Source organism: Apaloderma vittatum, unplaced genomic scaffold, assembly GCF_000703405.1.
Source record: "Apaloderma vittatum isolate BGI_N311 unplaced genomic scaffold, ASM70340v1 scaffold1244, whole genome shotgun sequence".
NCBI lineage: Eukaryota > Metazoa > Chordata > Aves > Trogoniformes > Trogonidae > Apaloderma > Apaloderma vittatum.
The window spans coordinates 175,083-185,075 of NW_009711956.1; the positions used below are offsets into that span (position 1 = coordinate 175,083).

Consider the following 9,993-nt stretch of genomic DNA (forward strand, 5'->3'; position numbering starts at 1 on the left):
TGTTGCAACTTGCAACCATTCCCCCTGGTTCTGTCCCTAATTACCTGTGAGAAGAGACCAGCACCAACCTCTCTACAATGTCCTTTCAAGTAATTGTAGAGCATGATGAGATCCCCCCTCAGCCTCCTCTTAGTCAAACTGAATAGACCCAGCTCCCTCAATCGCTCCTCATAAGGTCTGTTCCCAGGCCCTTCACCAGCTTTGCTGCCCTCTTCTGCACTCGCTCCAACACCTCGATATCTCTCTTATACTTAGGTGCCCAAAACTGAACACAATACTCAAGGTGTGGCCTCACCAGTGCTGAGTACAGAGGGACAATCACCTCCCTGCTTCTGGTGGTCACAAAATTTCTAATACAAGCCAGGATGCCGTTGGCCTTCTTGGCCACCTGGGCACACTGCTGGCTCATATTCAGTCGACTGTCAGTTAGAACACAGTGGTAGACTCGGCAGTGGTAGGTTTATGGCTGAACTCACTCTTGATCTTGAAGGTCTTTTCCAACCTAAATGATTCTATTCTATAATTCTAGAAAGTGATTGGTCAGGAAAAATAAAGAAGACTTGTTCTTCCTCCATAGAATAGAATGGGATTGAACAATAGACAGAGGTTAAAGCCCCCCACTTGCTAGACCCAGAAAAACTCTGACAGAACTGTCGTCCCTATATTTTAGGATCAAACCACCAAAAAGTGGTCTACAAATGAAAATCAAAAAGATAATAAAAAATTGGGTGCAGGCTTGAAATTGGGTGACAGCAATACCAGGATGAGAACACGGTCTTCTGAACAGGCTATTTTATCCACGTGCTAGGTTTTGTTGCCATTTTGTTCAGGAGTGTGAATGACAGCATGCACATAAATGGACTCCCTCAATTGACTCTAAATCACTTTTATTCTTCATATCCCACCATCATCACTCAGCTTTCAGCACTTTTATCTTTCGTTTACCTTTCCCTAATGCACAAGCTGTAATTTTACCAGTATTATGCTGTTTGGGAATGAGAACTGTAGATTTAGTTGTTAGGCTGGCTTTACAATCAATCCTTGAAGTTTCCAGTTCTGTCGTACTTATACTCATAGGAGGGAGGAATTACTATATGATCTCATAAGACCAAACAATAATAGACTTTGCAGAAACAAATTCTATCAAGCTAGGAACCAAGGTCTAGATGAACAATAGCAGTCATAAGAAAATCATACAATTGCAAAAGAGAGCAACAGTATTTTAAAATAATATGTGCAGAAAATTTTTCTTGTTTAAAGACAACAGAACAATTTATTAGTTTATGCCCCAACTTCGGCATTTTAAGTATAGCACTGTGCATCTGCCCAATTTACAAATATTTGCTCAGAACTCTTTTAAATAAAAAAAAAACAACAACAACAAACAATTCTACAATTCTACACTTGCAAGAGCCAGCATAGTATAGGTTAAGTGCAGAAGGAAGTAAAGAAGGAAGAGACTTTCTTATACAATTAATATCTCAGACTTATCCTGACTCTTACCTAACGTTCAGTTCATGGCATCTCAAAAGTCTGTATGCTACACTCCCAACCTCCTCTCAGATTTCTTAGGAGAAATTATGGAAAAGAAAATAAAAGAAGAGCTAGCAGCTGCTACATATAGTTTTGGGTCTGACAGTTTAGATGAAGAGTTTGGCAAACATCAACTGTCAACCAAACCTTCCTACCTACAATGCCACTCAAGAAAAACAATCTGAGTTTGCATCAAGCCATTTCAGCAAGTAATCACTGTCAGGAAATAAAACTCTAAATAAGAGTTATCTATTTAAATTAATTACTTACATTCACAAAGAGAAGGTTTTATTGTAAGGAACCTGGCTGTAAAGTATCTGTGAAAAGATTTCTTTCTCCAACACAAAACCAGTACAACTTTTTCAGTCCAACAGACTATATCCAAGACATATGTATTGCAAAGATACAAGTGATTCATTAGAAATGAGACAAAAGAGCAGTTTTATCTGCAAAGAATGTATTAGTCGGGTTTAATTATGAAATTAGTTACAGGAAAAAAGTGAATATTTAAATATTTCTATATATTGAAGTACGGTAAGCTTCAAAATTAAGATTTGTTTTCTAGTATCTGAGTTAAATAAGATGTTCTAAAAAATGAAACAGAAAAGAAAAAATAATCAAACCTGATAAATAATTGAAAAAATAAAATAACCTTTCTTTTTTTAAGCAGAAACATTAAATTGGAGGGCTTCAAGGTCACTGCATTGGGCTAAAATTTCTCTACGTATTCTCTTATAATGACACATTAAGGGCTTTACCTGAGAGAAGCATGAGTAAAAAGTAGGGTGTTTCCCCTGACAGTTGAATAGCTGTGAACCAAACCAGGTCAGAAATCAAAGTCAGAAATTCCCTTTTACTCAGCTCCATGGTTAAGTTATTAGAAAAGCAGAACTTAAGCATCAAAAAAACTGTCAACAGCCTATCCTCATCAGAAATGTTGCAATGGTCAATTTTGAACACCATACTGGCACCAGGCCAAGATTAGGTGCAGCCAACCTATTTATTTCTGTTACATTTCAAAACTCAGTTATGGATCACAGTTAGCAAAATCTAAATCTGCGACTTTGGAGTGCCCATAGAGTAGTTTACCTCTCACATATTAGCCTTGCCATTAGTATTCTAGAAATGCCCATGGCAAAGTCTGCAGAAGAAAGCATCAATTCGTGAAGATGCTAGAGAAACAGAAATCCTGAAGACAATTGAGAAATCCCTTCTACTCTCCCATCTAGAGCAAAAGATGTTCTCCATTGTATTGAACGGCAAACCTTGCCTCAAGAGCACTCCTCTCCTTGCATAGGTGTGCTTACACACAACGCATGGCAGGTGACTGGCACTGAAATACTATCTTCAAAATGGACAGTTAATGGAATTCCACTTTGGTGGCTGAATCAGAACAAATGTTTTCTGAAATAAAGACAATCCACTACAATAAAGGCAATCAATTACAACCACTAAAACATTTCTGATTTTTTTTCTTATCTTTTTCAGCTCCTGAGCTTTCACTATATTCAGCACTGTTTCCTAGCTGAGTCTTAGCCACAGCATCCTCGTTCTCACCAATGGGTTATTCAAGTTCCTTCTTCTATATAAATTAGACTGATTTCCACAATCTTCTGCAGTACCCAATACCACAGAAGTTAGAGCTGGGACTACAGGCTTCCCCTCCCAAGTGCTGCTGTAACACAGAAGTTTCTCCCTCTCTCCTTCTCATTGTACCTTTACAAGCTGGTTAGCTCTTCAGGTGCAACCGTCTACAATCAACCCCTAAGTGACAGCTGACTCTCTCACTAGTTCCTGTTATAGGAATATCTGACACTGTCTCTCACAAGCTAGCACAAAGGGGAAAAAAAGAAAAAAAATAGACTTACAGCAGAAAGTAGTAATTTGACCTTGCATGACAGTTTATAGGTTTCCCTGCACTATGATCTGGGAAACACTTTGATCTGTGAGGCAATAAGCAACCCTCTGTCACCACATACAGGGAAACCTCGCTGGAGCTGATTTAAAGAGTATCAGGTGCGGCAATCCGCAGCCAGCAAAAATAACTTGACAGCCACAGTGGTAATAGCCTGTGGTACACTTAGGGTTCGTTTCTGAGTGGCTTGTTAGGAAGGCAGATCAGACAGAAGACAGGGTGTGATATAGGTTCAGAACTCAAGGTTTTCATTAGAATTGTGCTTGAAAATGCACATGTCCTTTAAAAAGCAACAGAATAAAAGTTGTGCCCGCTTACCCAACAGATCTGCTCCTTGCATACACTGAGAAACTGCCTAAATTAGTTACAGAGAGAAATTTTAACTGCTTAAAAAGAGAACTGCTGTTAAAGCCTGCCAAGGCAGTACAGTAAAGCACATCAGACAGAACTTAGTCTTCTCTGTTTGCTGACACAAAAGAGCCCATCTATTTCTACCAGCTACACTTGTACAAACCCACTCGAGGTACTGAGCGTTGCACAGCTGTTTGTCAGACTGCTCTCATCTTCAGAAATTTGCTTAATTGTTGTAAAGGTACTTGAGAAGCAAATGAAAACAGCTGGACTCTCAAGACAGCTAGAACCACCAGAAACAGAAGGTACATAGGCAATTTAGGAAATGTATATATGCATATACACACCCATATATATGTGCATATACACTTTCATACTTCAAAGTAAACTCGTTTGGGCTTATAAATACACAATAAATACAGGGGACCACTAGAGGCTGTGTAAATATCTAGAGGATCCAAAAGGAATCTCATTAGTGCAGTATAATCAAAAAGGAGGGACAAGCAAGCACCTCAGAACACAGGCTGACCAAATTTTCTTCAACATGTGCAATTCGTAGCCTTCCCTAACAGAGTGATACATTTGAGAAACAGAGGATGCAAACATGCAATACAAATTGTTCTGCTCTTTCAATGAGTAGTATCAGTAAAATAAGTAATACTCATGCTTGTCTATCTCTCCCATAATGCTCGTCTCAAGTCTCATCTGATGTCCACTTGATTTTTTTTTTATAAAATAAGAAGGCAGACAGCTTAGAAACCAAGTGCTAGAAAGTATAAGAAAATAAAGGAATACGATAAGCTACCATATTTATACAAGACTTCTATTGCATTAAAAATGGAATTCTGTCTTTTCAGCTCTGGCTGACAATTACAAGAAGCATCAGTTAAAAGAACATCTGTCAGTTAAATAACTCCAAAGCACAGAAGTTCTGTTTTGTAACTTTCTACTCCTTGATTAGGGTTTTTTATCTTCTTTTGTCTTAATTTCTAATGCTATGATCACAATCCACTTCCACCTTCCCTGAGTATTTTGAGTATGGTAAAGTGTAGTCCCTCCCAGTTGGCTTTTCTCTTATCAGCATTATTTTTCTCTAGCCTCCAAAAGAGAAATTGACTCAAAGTACTTAACTTTCCCTAGCAGAGTAAAATAATCACAAAGATAACTGATACAGCCTGAAGTACATAGGAAATAACTACTATTTTTTTTCCTATGATTTCTTAGGCATTTAAAACCACAAAGATAACTGATACAGCCTGAAGTACAGAGGAAATAACTACTATTTTTTTCCTATGATTTCTTAGGCATTTAAAAAAAAACCACTAAACCTGAAATTTATCACTTTCCTGACACCACTTTTTCACATTAGGAACACCATGGGGAAAGGTAGTGGACAGCAGTTCTGTCTGTTTGTATCTAACAAGTGTGTGTAACTCCTTATTTTAGTCCTGTTGTGTTCTGGGGAAGGTATTTCAGGAGCTGGAGAAAAGGCCAGGTAATCACAGGAAAGCTTAAGAGCACCTGGTCAGGCTGCAGGGTGTGTTTTATAATATGAAATTAGAGTGCTGAGGTAACCAACTGCTTGTTAGAGATGCTTGGGGAAGAGTTTTGTTTTCTAAAAATTACTGTTGAATTATTTCTTTCTTTCAATTTAGCAGGTTGAGATAAAGAGGGAAGCTTGGAGTTTAGCTCAGCTTACAAACTAATTTTAACATTACTATAGCCTTGTCATCACTGAAAGTTTTACCCTCATTAGTTATTTCTTCTTAATGAACAAGAGGAGAAAAGATCTTTTCTCTGAGGTAAGCAAACCAGCTCACTACCAAAAGGTAACACTTAAGACTTACTACTCTTCATGCTCCAAATTAGTACTACAGCTCTGAGCCTGGTCTAGGGATGATCTTTTTTCCTCCTGCTACTAATGGGACATTTCAGAAACCTATCTCATACCAACCTTTTTGATGGGTAGGGTGACTTTCACAAAGAAAGAAAAAGATAGTGCATTGTCTTCCACATGAGAAGTTCACTTAGGGAATGTGATTGGCAGAATTTGAAACTTTAACTTTGAAAGAATATAACGTTACAAGCTTCGTGTTTAAGGCAACCTATATTCCATATGAAGATAAGCACAAAACAATGTAGAGTAATAAAGATAGATTTTATTTTCCAGGATTTTGCTTTGGACTAAGCTGTCCACTAAGGAAGATGAGGGGGAATATTTCATTTAAGTAAAATGACTTTGAAGGAAATATGTTCCGTTATGTGGTATTTAATTTACTTGTGGTTTGCTTCATTGTTGTTTGTTTTCTTTTTAATGGAATTTAAATTTTAAAACAGTTAATCAAAAATAGAGCAATGACAAAAAAAGATTTATTAATAGATCCTAAATAAGACATCTTTTTTCTAGCTGTAATTATCCTCATTATACTTTGTGCCCTATTGCTTTCCCCATTATCACTGTTCTCATTTTATTAATAAAGAGGAAGTAAAATTTCAGAGCCAGAACTTAGTCTTACTAAATATCAGGATAGGGGGAGGAAATATCAATGACCGGGACAGAAAAAAACATTCTTGCAAAGTAGTAAGCCTTACTGCACTTAGAAATTGTAGCATACCCATAGAACAGGTCCTCGCTTCAAAGGTCTTTGAAAGAAACTTGAGTACCTGCCTGTGGAAGAGATTTTAAGACCTTCATAGCTCAGAATGGGTTTACTTGTTGCCTAGGACGAGTGGCTTTTATATCATGCAACAAACCCACAATTCTCAGCCATATAACTGTAGCTGGTAAAAAGTAAGTGGAAAGATGCTTTGTGTCTGTGAGACACTTTTCTTTTTGATCTAATCAGTACCTCGGTATAAGCTGTTCAGTGTGAAGTTCTTTCTTTTTTTTTTTTTATTATTTTTCCAAAAGGTATGCATGCTCTGTAGTATAATGGAATACTGCTAGATGTCACCACTAAAATGAAAATCTTCATAGGCTGCGATATTTATGGAGACAAGAACTCTGCCAAGTGTGTGGCCACAGGGGATGCAGTCAGACATTCCCCTGCTGGTAGAACGTTGCTTTGTTTCCAAAAACCAAAGGCCTCTTTTAGATAGACAGGACCTGTTAAGGTGTTACATTGCTGATAGCCTTCACAGGGTAGCTATTTTGATAACTTGGGTTCGTCTCTTTCAAAATCCTGGCTTGAACCTTGCAGGTGATGCCTGTACTGCTGAGCATAGATTGAGCATGCGATCTGACTGACAGTCATTTACATGAAAGTTTAGGCCAAGTATAGTCCAGGATAAGATAAAAAGAAGTAAAAGTGTAAGTCCTGGCCTTGCATCTTAGCATTGATCTACATGCTCCTTACAGTGGTTTAGCTGGGCTGGGCTAAAAGAAGAGTGATTGAGTTATCTCTTTACTGATGGCTATACTTCTGACCTGGAGGTGACATGATTACTGAAGAACTCAAGAACTCAGTGCCCATCATATGGCAAGTGGGCACTCAGAATATTCCTGTACAATGCCAGATAGTACCTGGACATACCTGAGCTAGCCAAAACATCAGCTGCCCTGGGAAGGCTGCAAGACCACAGAAAAGCCTCTGCCTGGGCTGGATGCACTTCAATACCTTCTATCTGCCACAGTTGTAGCCAGTAGGTCAAAAGAGGTGATTCTCATCCTCTATCTGGCTCTTGTGAGACTCCACCTGCAGTAATGTGTCCAGCTCGGGGGCTCCCAACATAAGAAGGACATGAACTTGCTCAAGCAGGTCCAGAAGAGGGCCAAAAAGATGATTAGGGGGCTGGAGCACTTTCCCTATGAGGACAGGCTGAGAGAGTTCAGGTTGTTCAGCCTGGGGAAGAGGAAGTTCTGGGGAGACCTTATAGAGGCCTTCCAGGGCTTAAAGAGGGTCTACGGGAAAGATGGGGAAGGACTCTTTATCAGGAAGTGTGCTGATAGGACAAGGGGTAATGGGTTAAAACTGAAAGACGACTGATTTTGATTATATATCACAAAGAAGTTCTTCACTACAAGGATGATGAGACACTGGAACAGGTTGCCCAGAGAAGCTGTGGCTGCTCCCTCCCTGGAAGTGTTCAAGGCCAGGCTGGATGGGGCTTGGAGCAACTGGCTCTGGTGGGAGGTGTCCCTGCCCATGGCAGGGGCTTGGAACTAGGTGATCTTCAAGGTCCCTTCCAACCCAAACCATTCTGTGACTCTATGACTCTCCCCATGGCTTTTGGCTTGTGAAGGTTGTTCCCAAGTGATCTAAAAATTGCAGTCCTTACCCTTGAAAGCACAAAGAAGTCAGTATTTTCCTAGGCTTTTTCTGACTGCATTCAGAAACATCATTTCTACAGGAGCACTGCTAAAGCTATCCACTCTTAGAAATAGTGGCTTTGCAATAAAGGATTGGAAAACTGAGTGAAGAACAATGTGGCATGAAATGGTGAGTGTCCCTTGCCATGTGGGACAGCTGATTTGCTTACAGGCCCTAAGGAGTAGCTCACTGCATGTTAATCCTGATTTAACCCTCAGTATCTTTTATTGGCTGCACTTCTGCTTAATTCTGACAAATACTTGTCTCTCTTCTTCCATTGGTTCATTCCACACTTTCTGTAAATTTCAAAACATGCACTTTCTTAATGTGTGCTTTGTTACCTGGTCCACTACTTCTTTCCTAGTGCTTTAACTGATTTGTATTAATACAAACAATATGTATTAATATTTGGACCTTCAGGGCAGGAACACAGTTCAGTTGCCAGGACAAGTCAACCATCACGTTTGGAGGATAACCTCCTCCCAGATGGAAAAGAAGATGTGTTTGTGTGTGAGGCACCTGCCAGAAATTCAGGGAAGCTGGACATAGTGCCTGATTCTCTAATATTCCCCTCATGTTCTGCTTGACAAATGCAGCACTTCCTCAGATTCCAAAGGGCAATGTTATTTATCTGCATCAAAGGTAAGAGAGGGGGGAAGAGGGACCTGGGAAGAAAGCAGAGGTAAACCAACTTCTCGAGCATCTGAACAACACTCAGATCAAGCTCGGAAATAGCCAGATTCCTATCAAAGAGAAAAATGGCCCAGGACTGACACCCTTGGTAGAAATAGATGGACGTAGCTGAGAACTGTAAAATCTGTTTGGTACGATATATGAGGAGCTGTGTAATTTAACTCCTTTCCCTGAACCAGGATTTATGAATTTATTGAAGACAAAAGGAATTATTTTAGTAACAATGATTTTCCAGTGCTGTAAGCTATGTCTGGCTTCTACTGATTTTAGGATAACTGACATGGGGACTTGCAATGATTACTTTGCTTCACATTGTTATAACATAGTTTACTCTGCCTGAAATCAGTAATCTCAGGACACAGTGTACAAAGTAGAACAAAAAATTTGTCTGAGAAATTCTTCCAGATGTTGAAATGGGTGGGGATCAGCATTAAAGCACTTCTCCATCAGATACTGAAGATCAGCTAAATCCAGTATGACAAAGTACAGAGAGAGATAAATGTCACTGTGTGTTAAAAACAGACACATCTATCAAACGAGATCTTTGTAAATACTACAGAAAATCAAAGTAATAGCTATGGAAAAAACCCAAAACACATTCATACCACAGCACAGTGCTGCTTTTTTTTTCTGTAACTGTTGTATTTATACGTAGCTAAGAGACACCAATAATTGTAATGGTGAATACATACAGATCGCTTTGACTTCCCTTGAAACTGGCCCAAAGGGGCCATCCAGAAACTACATTAATACACATGCCACCTGCAAATTGTAGTTTCACTTAGAACCAGCAGTGGGAATTCTCCCTCTAATCTCTGCAAAAATATTTAGGAAAAGTAAATTATATTACGTGGTTGCTTTGAGCATCCCCTATTCCCAGTTCTTTCTGAAGTATTTGCAAGGTGCAGTAAGTGTAAATGACAAATTGCCTCTGATCTCTGCCATACAAACTTGCTGTGAACAGACTGAGCAGCAGTTGTGCTACAGCCATTCTGACCTAAGGATGCAAACAAGGCAAACAGAGCATAACCACAAAAGGTAAAACAATACTGATTTGAAAGACACAACCTCATTATATAAATTTAAAAAAAAAAAAGGAAAGAAAAGGAAAGAAAAGGAAAGGAAAGGAAAGGAAAGGAAAGGAAAGGAAAGGAAAGGAAAGGAAAGGAAAGGAAAGGAAAGGAAAGGAAA

General features: G+C 39.1%; 1 protein-coding gene across 1 annotated transcript in view; it reads right to left on the minus strand.

The window, feature by feature from the left end:
- Nucleotides 1-9,993, minus strand: part of LOC104272729 (gamma-aminobutyric acid receptor subunit gamma-3) — a gene marked incomplete at both ends in the record, with an annotated part of 167,604 nt that overhangs the window by 156,561 nt on the left and 1,050 nt on the right. The gene's annotated exons all lie outside the window — the stretch shown is intronic.